Below are 14,294 nucleotides of genomic sequence, written 5' to 3' on the forward strand. Positions count from 1 at the left end.
AGAGCCCCGCCACCCTCGCATTCCCCTTCCATGGTGTGTTTGCATGGGTGATGCAAACAGCTGCCTCAAAATGAAGCATGGTGTTTAGAGATATATATATATATTTAAATCACCACCCTCTAGGGGTGCCTGGGTGGCTCAGTTGTTAAGCGTCTGCCTTCGGCTCAGGTCATGATCCCAGGGTCCTGGGATCGAGCCCCGCATTGGGCTCCCTGCTCGACAGAGAGCCTGCTTCTCCCTCTCCCACTCCCCCTGCTTGTGCTCCCTCTCTCTCTGTGTCTCTCTCTGTCAAATAAATAAAATCTTAAAAAAAAAAAATCACCACCCTCTAAAACCTTTGGACCCCCACAACAAATATCTTAAAATTTCAGAATAGCCCAATATATACTATTTATTTATTTATTTAAAGATTTTATTTATTTCACAGAGAGAGGGAGCACAAGCGGGGGCGGGAGGGGGAGAAGCAGGCTTCCCATGGAGCAGGGAGCCCGATGCGGGGCTCGATCCCAGGACCCCGGGCAGACTGCTTAATGACTGAGCCACCCAGGCGCCCCTATACTATTTTAGTACTTAGAAAGAGCAGCCCTGTAGGCCATTTGCTAATGCGTGCCCCACGACCTACCTGTTTTCTGCTCAGCTGTATCTGAGTCTGCAGGGCACCCAGCAGAGAGAGAGGGCTAGAGGCCCAGAAGGCACTGCTGAGCATTGCCTGTCCTCCAGGGATATGTGGAAGTGGTACTTCTCCATCATGTCTTTCATCTCACCCACATCAGCTCCTGCCAGCATCCCGAGGACCAGGATGTTGCTTTCCATGATTAATCTCAAAGACCTTCAAATAACTGAGTGACCCTTTGTCTTCAATCTGCACATTTTGCAGCGCTTTATATTCTGAACCAAGTCAAAGCTGCTTGTGGGGAAAATGACCATTTCAAAAACAGAAAATGAGACCAATAGAAAGAGAGTGTTGCTTCCAATAATGAGGACATCTGGGAGTAAACCGAATAATGAGGGCATCTTTGCACCTGGATTGATGAGAAAGCAATTAGGCACATCATTACAAAAAACAACATAAATCTTTGATTTGTATTTTGTTTTCAATTGGGAGAAAATGGGTATGGTTCTCTAGGGATATAAATTAGAGCTCTTTACATCAAAATACTGGGGTCAAAGAGATGATAAATTTTATGGTAGTGAGCTCTGTAGTCATATTTCAATCTACAAAAAATGCCATCTTAGAGGCTGAGGTTTGGGGGCTACTGTTGAGATGCCCAGATACCATACTCAGACTTTAATAAAAATGTATTTTGTCTGATTCTTGATTATTGATAGTCTGTACGATGATTGATAGTCTGTATGTATCATGCAGCCTTATCTCTGGGTCCTCTGAAGTATAAATAAGATAAAAAGAAACAAGATCAGCAGGGAGAAAAATCAGTGCCTATTTATATGTGTCTAGTCACAGGTCAAAATCAAGAACAGGACAAACTGTGTGTGTGTGTGAGAGAGACAGAGAGAGAGAGAGAGAGAGAGAGAGAAGGTAGGTAGTTACGCCGGATAGCTTCTGTTTGTCCCTTGGGGTGCCCTCTCTGCCCTTCTCCACCTGCCCTATATGCCCTTAGAGGCCAGCTTAGATGTGCTACACGAACGGGCTTTTTTGCACCTGGCTTCCCATTAGGTTCAGCTGACGGGATCACTGGTAAAAGATGGGAGGAATGAAGGAGCATGAGATTGCGGTATTTATTTGGCCAGCTTGCTCCCTGTAGGGTCCCCTAGGCTGGCTGCATCCCTCAAGATCACAGCTTCTGTCACACAGCCCTCTCCATGCAACTCTATCGCCAGTTCTCTGCTTTCCAGTGGAGCCCATTAGGGTTGGTAATGGCACCCCCTGGTATCAGTTTCCAGGCAGGTATTCTCCTTGTTTCTCTGCACCCAGCCCACCCCTTTATAATCAGCCCTTTTATTAACTATTCTCCAAATACCTAATTTGAGTTTATCCACTATTTCCTTCTAAATCTTGATTGATAAAGTAGATATGCATACATTTCTTGCCCCAGAAACAATAGCCCTTCTCTCTATCAGCATGAAATGCCTTGAATTTTTCCATTGCACAGAATTTTAAGTCATTTCCCCAGAAGCAGACCCTGAAATAAGGATTTGGGTGCAAGAATGTTGTTAAAGAGATGCTCCTCAATTCTGTAAGGGAGTGTGGTGGAGGAAAAGGATGGGGAGGGAGGAATAAGATAGGGAAAGCAAAAGAGAAGGAACCAGCCAAGAGTACACTTTCAGGCAAAGTCTCAACCTCAGCTGAATCTTGAATGGAGCTCTGGAGCATAAACCACATCTCAGAATGTGCCCTGACTGGAATCAGGGGAGCTGGGCTTTCAGTCTCCTGGAAGGAGAAAGGAAGTCAGGGTCACAAGAGTGTCCAGGCAGAGCACCATCAATTTATACTTCATGTATATTCCCTGTAATTTGGAAGTAGTTAGGGAGGAAAAAAAAAAAAAGAAAGTTAGGGAGGTGAGACATGCTGATTATTAATTGGCTTAATAATGGAGTTATTGGTAGAGAGGAATGAGAACTACCTCCAGATACTAAAAAAGCTTACAGCAGATGCTAAGGGGACACATCCTTTGAAAAACACTACATGTAATCAAATAGTATTTGCTTTTAATGGACTCAGTTAATACACTTTAATATTAGTAAAAATCAAATCAGGGCTCAGTCTTCTTAAAAAGCAGAGACATCTTTGTCGGAATCTTAATTACCAGATGCAGGTAGTAGTTCTATGGTGTGTGCATGTGGTTGGGGGGGAGGGGTGCATCAACACTTGCCATTTCCCTCTGAAGCTTCTCATGCTTGGAAATTTGTCATAGAAGCTTTTCTCATCTGCAGTTCAAACACTTTTTTCAGCAGGAATTTAGCTGAAGTTGAAATCACCATCTGGCATCTCATATTGAACCAGGTCCTTTGTGTGCCAAGAACTTCTTCTTTTGGCAATGACGTTGACTGTGATCTTTTGAAAATGTTTCTTGGGTTGGCAGTCTTGACTGAACAGAGCAAGCAGCCTGTCTTGGAATTTAGGAAGAGATATGCTGAGCAAATTGTTGCCCTGGGAAGAAAAGTGCAAGGTGAAAAGTTGAACCTTAAGTTTTGAAACCCCAGAAGCCCTATCTTTTATTATTGAGCTAAAACCAGCTAGGGGGAAAAAAAATCCCAGGAATATGATTAGTAGCAGCAAAATGTTGCAAAAGACCTACAAAACGAGTATTCAATTCAGACCAGTAAACGCTATTTAAGCACTTTCCAGGTGTGAAGTAATATCTTCCCTGCTGTAGGGACATAAGGATGATTAAGAAGGGGTCTTTCCTCCCAAGTAATTCACCGTCCGGGGGCTGGAGGTGTTTAGGTGGAAACAAGGCCGAGGATACTGAGGAGTGTAGCTGATACTATCTGCCTCCTCCCAAATGCCTGGGGATCCCTTTTTACCATTCCAGGTCTCCATCAACTCTGACATACTTTTGCTTCCAATGGCTTGCACCTATGACTCCTTGAGCGGCTGCCCTTGAGTACTGCGAACATATTCAGAGAGCAGCAAGTGCTTGGGAGCTGAGTTCCTTGCTAGTGACTACTTGGTGTAGGGGTAGGAAGGCCCAGCCCCCTTGCCATAGAGCAGGGCATAAATTAATGTCCAGGCTTTCTCTACTGAATGAGGCTGAGCCACTGCCTCTGCGACTTTGTCTAAAGCCACCCTTGCTCAATCCCTTTCTCTTGCCTGTCTCCTTCTCTCATTCACTGGCCAATCTCTTCTGGGAATATTTCCTTAAGGAAACACTTCCCTGGGGCGCCTGGGTGGCTCAGTCGGTTAAGCATCTGCCTTCAGCTCAAGTCATGATCCCAGGGTCCTGGGATCGAGCTCCACATCGGGCTCCCTGCTCAGTGGGGAGGCTGCATCTCCCTCTGCCTGCAGCTCCCCCTGCTTGTGCTCACACTCTCTCTCTCCCTCTGACAAATAAATAAATAAAATCTTTTAAAAAAGAAAGGAAGAAAGAGAAAAAGAAAGAAAGAAAGAAAGAAAGAAAGAAAGAAAGAAAGAAAAGAAAGAAAGAAAGAAAGAAAGAAAGAAAGAAAGAAAAAGAAAGAAAGAAAGAAAGAAAGAAAGAAAGGAGAAAGAAAGAAAGAAAACACTTTCCTACAAATCCTCCTCTCAGGGTCTATATTTGGGAACCTGACCTAAGACAGGGGCATAATAAGAATAGAAACAAAATGGTATGAGAGCAAAGAAGGACTGACTAACTCCACCTGGATACCAAGGAGGGTATTTGAACTAGGCCTTGAAGGGTAATTTGGATTTTGCCAGGTAGATAGAACTGAGGAATGTCACAATAAGTCTGAGGAGAACACATATATGTGCAGCACTAAGGAAGGTAATGATGGGGAGTGACAGGAAATGGGACTGCTAAGGTAGGCTGGGGGTAACTAAAGATGAGTCTTGAATGTTATTTTTTAAAAGATTTTATTTATTTATTTGACAGAGAGAGAGAGAGCACAAGCAGGGGAAGTGGAAGGCAGAGGGAGGAGCAGGCTCCCACTGAGCAAGGAGCCCAATGTGGAGCTCAATCCCAGGACCCTGGATCATGACCTGAGCCGAAGGCAGACACTTAATGGACTGAGCCACCCAGGTGCCCCAAGTCTTGAATGTTATTAAAGAGTTTGGACTTTTTAAAAATTGGCAATAATGAGCCATTGTAGGTTTCTGAGCAGGGAAGAAACATGATACATCTCTCTTTTAGAATATAATTGAATGGAAATATAGAAGATGGGTTGGTGGGATAAGAGATACACAATGGAAGCCAGTTTTGGGGGGTGGGAGGGGTTACTGCAATATTTTGGGCAAGGATGATGAGGGACTGACTTAGGGCATGGGGATGAAAAGGGAAGGATGGATCTAGAGGTTGAATGAATGGACTTATCAACTAACTGTATGTAAGTGGAAAAACAAGAGCCATCAAAAGTGGCTAAATGTTGGTTTGGATCAAAGAGTGAATGATGGTGCCATCAACCAAGAGACAGAACCTAGGAGGAGAGAAAGACAGATGGGGGAGAGAAATCAGTGAGTTCATTTTTTGATATATTGAAATTGGATGAGACATCTGAAAAAAAATCCCTAATAACTCAAAGAAATTTGAATGAAATCTGAAAATCATCTGAGAATAAAGAACAAAGGAAAAAATGGAATATTGGGGGAAATTGGGATATTCAGGGACTCATGAAGTTCTAGTTCAAGGTTAGACCACAGAAACACTTTTTAAAATTAGCTCTCTGGATAGGAATCAGAACAACAAAATCAACAGTAGAAATGTGGACACCCTTTAAGAATAAGAACACTTAAAATTCACTTGTGACAACAGTGTAATGATTCAGTTTCACCAGGATTTTACTTTGCTGATTAAAACCAGAGTGGCGGTCTATATGGTCTAACGATTAAATCTAATGTATTAACTTTGTATGTCTGTTTGGAGCATTCTATGGAAGCAGACACCGATGATGCTGGGGCTAAAATAAAGAAGAAACATGGTGTTTTAGTGTTCTCAACCTATTACTTGTCTACTGAAACATGTTGCTGGTGGAGGGACTTCTACAGTAATATTTCCATCAACTGACAGTGGCCATTTCCTTAATTATTGCTGTTCATTTGTTTATGGCCTTGCATTGATTTAAAAAAAAAATCAATATGTCTATGCACTGTATTGACATTTCAAGCGGCACACAATTAGAAGAAAAAGCACAAGTCCAAATTCTTAAAAAATGTTTCTGTTTGAGGAAAAATCAACTTTATATAAGACACATTGTTTCAAAAGCCAAATGAATTATAGGGCACAGAGAATCCTCCCTACTCTGCAACAACGTTACATTTAAACTCTTCTCTTTTTGAGAACCCTTGATACTTAGAGAAACTAACACTTCCTTCTATCTTAGGTAAGATGTTGTAAATTTTAGACACGAAATTGCCCATAGAAATAATACAGGAGGGCGCCTGGGTGGCTCAGTCGTTAAGCGTCTGCCTTCGGCTCAGGTCATGATCCCGGAGTCCCGGGATCGAGTCCCACATCGGGCTCCCTGCTCAGCGGGAAGCCTGCTTCTCCCTCTCCCACTCCCTCTGCTTGTGTTCCTGCTCTCGCTGTGTCTCTCTCTGTCAAATAAATAAAATCTTAAAAAAAAAAAAAAAGAAAAAAGAAATAATACAGGAAAAGAAGGTAGAAAATATAAGGAGCAAGAGAAAGAGGACATTAACTGTGTTCATTCATTCATTCTCTCTTCCTTCCTCCTTCCCTCTTCTTTCCTCCCTCGGTCCCTCCTGTTCTCCCTCCCCCACTTCCAGGAACACATGAGGACCTACTGTGTGCCAGGAAGTATACTAGGAGATAGAGACTCCATACTGAGCAAGGGAAACATACATGATCTCTACCTTCAGAGAATTTAAGTCTATCATACTTGATTTCAGATTCTACATGTAAATAAAAGATATATCTCTTGTCCTTCACTCTTGTTCTCTCACACCTTCATATTGTATATTAAAGCAGATTAGCTTCACCTGTTTTGGGGGCAAATGTGCCACGCATAACCCAACTAGGCCACCTTCATTTGAAATTCAACTCTATCATTTAATAGTTGTGTACATTTGGTCAAATGACTTAACCTTTTGACCCTCCCAACTCTTTAGGTATTAAGCATAGATAATAGCACATGCCTCATGGGACAGTTGTATTACAAGAATCAATTCATTTAGAACTTAGAATGGGCTCTGGTACACAGTGGGCAATCAAATGATGTTACCCATTATTATTTTTAGCTTGCACAGGAATAAACAGATGGAACAGGCCACATCTTTCAAAGAGCTCATCGTTTTGCAGTTGGAGACAGGTACACAGATAAAGGCAATAAAGTGTAGTGTGTGAATGATGAAGAAAGAACATTTAAGCTGTAGTCCAGGGTGGCCACAAAAAAGGGAGTGGTGAATTCTTTTGGTCAACTCTTTTGAGATGAATGTCATATCAGTCCAAAGTAGTTTCTTATTTCCCTGCCCATTAGGTAAATGATCCTTCCCTATTAGATGCCTGTTTTGCTTGCTTTATTTGCCCATAGTTATTTGACTGTGAATAATTATGTAAGCACAAATGCTGGCTTTTCATAAAAGAATTGTCCCTCTTTATTTACACCCAGAATAAAGGAGCTTACCATAATTGGTAAAACTGGGTTACCTGTTTTCTTGATTTCTTATGTTCAGTGGCATATTTCTTATAGAAATCAGAGTTGTTTGTGCAAAGGGAAAATAGGCCTTTTCCTATCCCAGGAAGTGGTCTTTCCTTTTGCTCATGACTGGCTGAGCCATGGCCATGTGGCTTAGTTCTAGCCAACAGGACCCGAGGTAAGCTGGTGGTTCTGGGAAAGATTTTCTCAATCCTCTGAGACTAGTGGAAGGAAACACTATCATTCTTCTCTGGGTGTTCCTTGTCTGCATGTGATGGCCAACACCGCTACAGCCGTTTTGTGACCACAAAGAGAGATACTGCTGATATCCTAAGGATGGTAAAGTAGAAAGATGGCAATAAAGTGGGTCCCTGAAGACATCTTTGAGCTACTGGATTTATCAACTTGAGACTTGATCTACCTCCAAACTTCTTGTTGTGTAAGAAAATAACCCCTTAATTGTTTAAGCTGCTTTTAGAGGGGTTTTCTGTTAACTTTCAGTTAACTCTTTGTGGTAAGTTGTCCAAGTATTTGGGGGCACTTCCCTGTAGAAAAATTATACATGTTCTCCCTTTTAAGCCCAGACATGGCCATATGACTTGCTTTGACAAAAGAAATATGAGCAATATGATGGGTCATTTCCAGAAATATGAGCAATATTAAGCTTCAAGAGCCCCATGTGGTTTGTCATGCTCCTTCTCCCCTGCCCCTATGATCAAGGAAGCCTGTTCAGATGGGGCCTCTGCCAATCTGGTTCCTCAGTAAGACCTTCTTGTCCCTTCCATGGGGGACTTTTAGCATGAACATGAAGTAAAGTTCATAATTCTAAGCTGCTGAAATGTGTTGTGACCACAGATAAATCTGGTTTACTTTGACTGCCAAACATCCCAAAAGCTATAGTGAAACAATGAAGTGAAGGCAAGAGCTTGAGATGCAGAAGCTCAACTCTGAGTTACTGCAAAAGATAGACTCCCCCTGCCCACTCCACAAACTTCCTGTTCAGTGAGAGGAGCCTCAGAATGGTAGGTAACTTAATCTGAAGAATGCTGTAAAAATGTCTTCACATCGATGCATTATTCAGAGTAAATTAATCACAACTTATTAAGTGTCTCTCTAGTATCTCTGAGCTCACCTCATCACTTTGCCCCACCGAGCTTTTCTGTAATGACCCCACTGTGCTCTCTCCTAACCACATCCACCTACACACCTTCCTAGGGGGCTGGGTACTGACTTCATAATCAAAGTGCTGAATTTTTGATGCACAAATAAGAAATGAGGGTGATGCCTTGGTGTGTGGGACAGGAGAAGGTTGAGGGTGATAGCTAACCCTTACACAGCACTTGTTCTATGCCCGGTGCCATCCTAAGCACTTTATGCACAGTAGCTCCCTCTCCCTTACTCCCCACCTTCTGAGGCAAGTATCATCATGTCTTCTTTATAGATGAACAAACAGAGGCACAGAGAGAGGTTAAGTGACTCGTCCAAAGTCAGGCAACTAAAATGTGGTGACACTCAGATTCGATTTCAGGCAATCTGGCTCCAGAGTTGTGTTCTTTTTTTTTTTTTTTTTTAAGATTTCATTCACTCATCCATTCATTCATTCATTTGGAGAGTGAGCAAGCAGAGGGAGAGTGACAAGCAGACTCCCTGCTGAGTGCAGAGCCTGACCCGGGCTCGATCCCATGACCCTGAGATCATGACCTGAACCCAAACCAAGAGTCGGATGCTCAGCCGACTGAGCCACCCAGGCGCCCCTAGAGTTGTGTTCTAACTGTGATGCTTAACCAAGTTCTTGGGGCGGCAGTTCTTGGAGAAGCAAGAGGTTAAGAGCCCAGTGCAGCTTCACCTGACTGAAAACCCACCTGGGTATTGTTTCACAATTTGCAAACATGTCTACGTCCTGGTTTTCCTAACTGTTAGATGGCACTGCTTAGGGTTCCGTCCTCTGTGAAGTAACTGAGGCTTGTGAAGAACCCAGCATTGAGCTGGGCCTTGCTAATGTTACCGAGGCTGCTGTAGCTTCTAGGACAACCCCCAGAGAGGGCAGAAGTCTCGGGCATATGAAAAGTCATGCACAAATACGAAATGACTGTGTGGAAATTTCTCTAGGAGTCTGTAGGAGGGTATGGATGATAAGGTGACAGGACCTAGGAAAGGCTGTCTGGAGCATCATTTCTGGGATCTGCAGACAGAAAAGCAGCTCAAATGCACTTGGTGCATTGGAAGGAAGGCTAGATAAGCCATTTGTTCCAACTGTGACTTAAGAGGGTTGGGGGGGACATTTTCCTGAGGCCTGAAAGGTGTGCATATATATGCATATGAGTAGGGAGGTGAGGGCAAGGAGCTTGGACATAAAATAGTTTCAGAAAAGTTTTGGAAATGTTGCTAAAGAGAGAGAACTTAGTTTGGGAAAATGCAGTTAACTACCAGCCAGTCCTTTAGGTTGTGTCTCTAAAATATGTTGCGAATTTGAACACATCTCACTGTCCCTGCTAAAGCCACTGCCAGCAGCCTACTTGGGGCCACCGTGTGGCTCTCCTAGACTCCCACGTCAGTCCAGCTGGTCTGCCTGTTTCCATTCTTGCCCCGTCCCATCCGTTTGCCTCACAGGAGACATATTGATCTTTAAAAGAATGCAGTCAGTTCCTATGGCTTCTTCTCACTCTTAGAATAAACTCCAAAGCTTTACTACAAAAGTTGGCTCTAACACCTGGATCTCATCTCTCACTACTCTCCCTGCCAAGTCCAGCCCCACTGGCCACACTTCTGTCATATGAACACACCAAGCTCCTCCCTGCATTCGCTAGTTCCCTTTGCCTAAAATGCCCCTCTTCCCCTCCCCCAACCCCAGGGTCCCCAGCTCTTCGCCTTGCTGACTCCTTGCCCTCCAGTGACCTAAGCATCACTGCCTCCAATTTCCCAACCACCCTGTTTGCTGCCCCTCACCCTCTCTCATCACCCTCTATACCATTAGCAGATTTCCTTTCCTTCACAGTACTCATCACTACCTAAAATGGTCTTATTCATTCATTTGCTTATTTACAGGGCTGTTGCCAGTTTCCCCCATTAGCCTGACTGGGCCTTGTTCACTTTGTTCATGGCTATATCCCCAATACCTCGATAAGTTCCCAGTGCACAGAGGTTCCAGAACCTAAGAAATAAGTAATTTACATTTAATTTCCATCAGTAATGCATTTCAAACAATTTACTTATATGCCCCAGTGGAAAAAAGGAGAAAAAATTAATTGTATTTAAATTTAATTGAATATTGATGTATTCTTTGGATGATGGCAATGGAATAGTGATATTTGAACATAATTTTGTGAGGTTAATCTACTCCTAGAAAATCTGAAATTACATGCGGTTCAGAATAAATTAGTTTTACATAGAAAATTAAAAACCCAGGAGCCATGATTGATAGGTTCCTACATTTAAATATTATGAAAATATAAAATTTAAATACTATGAAAATGTAAAATATAAACTACAACATGTCTATAATAAAGAGTTTATAGTTAGTAAGGGCAAACAATGCAATGTCAAAATCTAGCTAACCATATTCTCTTTACTGATTTCTTTGAATAATATAATGGTACTGAATGTTTATTTGGAGTCCTTTGAAATATTAACATTATACCTGGGTATTGATGACATTTGCCCGTTTGCCTTATTTCTGGATTAGATTCAACAGTTTTATATTTAAAGATTCTTAATGGAGAGCTCTCTGGGACATAATCATCTTCAATCCACATATGACTAAATTTGGTCATACTTGCTGATTGTGTATAGAGCCCCTTTCTGAGAAGTAAATATTAATGCTGCCTGGTTTTGAAGAAAGAACCCTTGGGGCACCTCTTCTTTCCATTTTTAGACACCTCTGTTAGCTGCTTTAGCACTTGGGTAGAAGTGTTTTTAAAGGAGCCTGTGAAGATTTGGAAAAGATTTTATTTTTAATATCCCAGATTGCATTTTCTGCATTTGGTTGGTTTTGTTACATGTGCCCCATCTGTCTTGGAATATGGAAAACTCAGTAGGGGAAAAAGGGAAAGGGCAAAATTGTTTCCCTAGCTCCATAAAATATCTAAAAATTACTTCACATGCAAGATCTGGCACATGGATTCCTTCACTTCTAACTTCTACATGACCCAGGTGCCTGTCGATCTTTCCTCCAGAGCAGGGAGAGGAGAAATTGTCTAGTTACTCCCTGGTTAGAAAGTGTGCAGAGTTGAAAGCCTTTTTACAAAACCTCCACTTTGAAAGACTTCTGTGAGACTTCTTATCATTTTAGGTGAATTTAATGAACATACAGGTTGGTTCTGTTATTATGAATACCCTTAAAGTGAAATCAATTTCCCGGCTGGCTACAGTTGATCTGGGATTTCTGATACCGTTCTTTAATGTTTCACGCTAAGTACTGGATGAAAAAAATCTGAAAAAACAAACAAAACATTTCTTTGCCTATCCCCAGCTGCACCTGACAGTGAAAGAAGTGGAAATCTTACTCCTCACTGGACATTACATCCAATTTCAAGCTTCTATTATCTTTGTTAAAAGCCACTGGTGAATACCTAGTAAGGTTTTTTGTTTCTCTGAAAATCAGCTGGTTATATTGGTAACTGGAGCACTTCGTGGACAGGGTATCTGGGAGATATAAGTGCTTTTATCCATCCTACCACTGTTTAACATTATATTTATGCATTTATTGAGGGTCTCATAACCTTGGAATGTGGAGACTTCTGGAGACTACAGATCTTTTATGATGTGTGTAACACCAAATAAAATATGGATTCTTCAGTATCATCTTAAAAGGGACTTAATCTGGAGCTATGAAATAACACTTCTTTCATGTGTGTTTATCTGCAAAGGAACAGAATTAATCCTTCAAACAAGCAAAACAGCTCCAATTTTATGAGCCTACTGAATTGAGATGATGCTAGTATCCTGGTTTGTTAATTTGGGGAGGATCATTATTTTAGAATTATTATAAATGAAGTATTGTCAATCAAAAGTGGAGCATTGGAGAAGGTGATATTTAAGGCTGGCTTTACAGTTTACAAAATCATGGCTTAAGCTGATAAACTTATACATTAGTGTCTAACCCACATAATATCAAATTTTCTCATATCCTGTGAGTCATCTGAGAGCTCTACTCACTTGTCATCAATATCTCCTATCCTGTTACAAGACCTTGTCATCACCTAGAGCTGTTTCACCTCTGACATCTTAAACTTTGAAATTCTACTCTGACCTCAACCCTATACCCTTCCTCCCCTACGCCACCATCCCTCCCATCTTCAGTCTTTTTTTTAAAGATTTATTTATTTATTTGAGAGAGCCAGTGAGAAGGGAGAGGGGCAAAGGGAGAGAGAGAATCCTGAAGCAGATTCCCCACTGAGTATGGAGCCCGACATGGGGCTCAACCCCAGGACCCTGAGATCATCACCTGAGCCAAAATCAAGAGTTAGCTGCTTAACAGGTGCCCCCCATCTTCAAGGCATCTGGCCTTCAGTCTCCCCAACTAACAGCCCCCAGCCCTCTTGGTTTTAAGGACATTATTATCATCAGATACAATCTCTTTACTCTTTTGACTTAATGGCATGCCCAGTCAACAAATCCTCAACTTTGGATCCATCCATCTGTTTTCTTTGGCCCCTGAGTATTACTGGAGAAAATCACGTAACACATAATCATGCCTCAACTGGGCACTCAAGAGCATCTGAAATTCAAGACAATCTGACCACTCCTAGTTGGTTCCCTGTATAACTAACTAACCTGATCTGAGACACATGGGACTAGATAACATGAATCACAAACACTTAGGACAGAACTGTATTGCATATATTATGTATATATTCAAAATATATAATAAAGTTCATTTTCTCCCCTCGATTTCATGTGAGCCAAAATTTCCCCATTTTGGGGGGTATTTCCTCTTATTTTCACTTTCTTTTGCAGTTTTCCAAATAGATTACTTCTTCTTTTTTTTTTTTTCAAATAGATTACTTCTTAAAGAGTTTAGAAGAACAGGAGCGCCTGGGTGACTCAGTTGGTACACACGTCTGCTTTCAGCTCAGGTCATGATCTCGGGGTCCTGGGAATGAGCCCAATGGCAGGCTCCCTGCTCAGCAGGGAGTCTGCTTCTCCCTCTCCCTCTGTCCCACCCCTCCCCCTCCATGTTCTCTCTATCTCAGATAAATAAATAAAATCTTTGAAAAAAAGTTTAGGAGAAGGCTAAAGAATTTATGATAAACAGAAAATATTTACTATACACCTACCGTGGGCTAAGCACTATTCCAGGTGCAGGGAGACAGCAGTGAGCAAAATACACAGTTCTGCCCTCAGAGAGTTTATATTTTAGTAGCAAGGGACAGCAAATAGGCAAATTAGTAAAATATATACTGTCAGAAAGTTATTGGCGGGACTGCAGAGTCCTAGAGGGCAGTGGAGGTTGTGAGCTGTGCTATGGAGACACGGCTTCCTGTACTGGGTACGAGTATGAGCCAGACTGCCTGGGTTCAAATCCCAGGTCTGGCACTTACTACATGTGTGACCCCGGGCAAGTTCACTAATATCTTTATTACTCAGTTTCCCTATCTGTAAAATGAAGATTTTCACAGTACCAGCATCACAGCGTCGTTAAGAGGATTAAATGACTTAATACACAAGTAACATTTCCCCTGGTAGGCACTACACAATTGTCAGCTAGTTTAAATAGCTGTCTCATCCTGGCTCCCACCCTCCCCTTCACAGCCGGTGCCCTCTAGGCAGACATAGAATCGCCTTGAAGGGAAAGCTCCTTGCTGGGTGAAGTCACTCACTTCCCAGGCCCTGAGAGAGGCCCTAGCAATGTGTTCATGGGGAGCTTTTATCAAGTTTGTAAAAGTAATATATATATATATATTTTTTTTATTATATGTTAATCACCATACATTACATCATTAGTTTTAGATGTAGTGTTCCATGATTCATTGTTTGTGCATAACACCCAGTGCTCCATGCAGAACGTGCCCTCTTTATTACCCATCACCAGGCTAACCCATCCTCCC

The 14,294-nt window shown here is 42.0% G+C and overlaps 1 long non-coding RNA gene across 1 annotated transcript in view; it reads right to left on the reverse strand.

Annotated features, from left to right (window-relative positions):
- Positions 1 to 2,842: 2,842 nt before the first annotated feature.
- LOC116632648 overlaps positions 2,843 to 14,294 on the reverse strand; it is a 16,990-nt gene continuing 5,538 nt past the window's right edge. The window contains exon 3 of the long non-coding RNA XR_004299481.1: positions 2,843 to 3,109. This is a non-coding gene — a long non-coding RNA (uncharacterized LOC116632648). The remainder of the gene's footprint in view (positions 3,110 to 14,294) is intronic.

The sequence above is a fragment of the Phoca vitulina genome, unplaced genomic scaffold (genome assembly GCF_004348235.1).
Source record: "Phoca vitulina isolate PV1807 unplaced genomic scaffold, GSC_HSeal_1.0 scaffold7, whole genome shotgun sequence".
In the NCBI taxonomy this organism is placed as follows: Eukaryota; Metazoa; Chordata; class Mammalia; order Carnivora; family Phocidae; genus Phoca; species Phoca vitulina.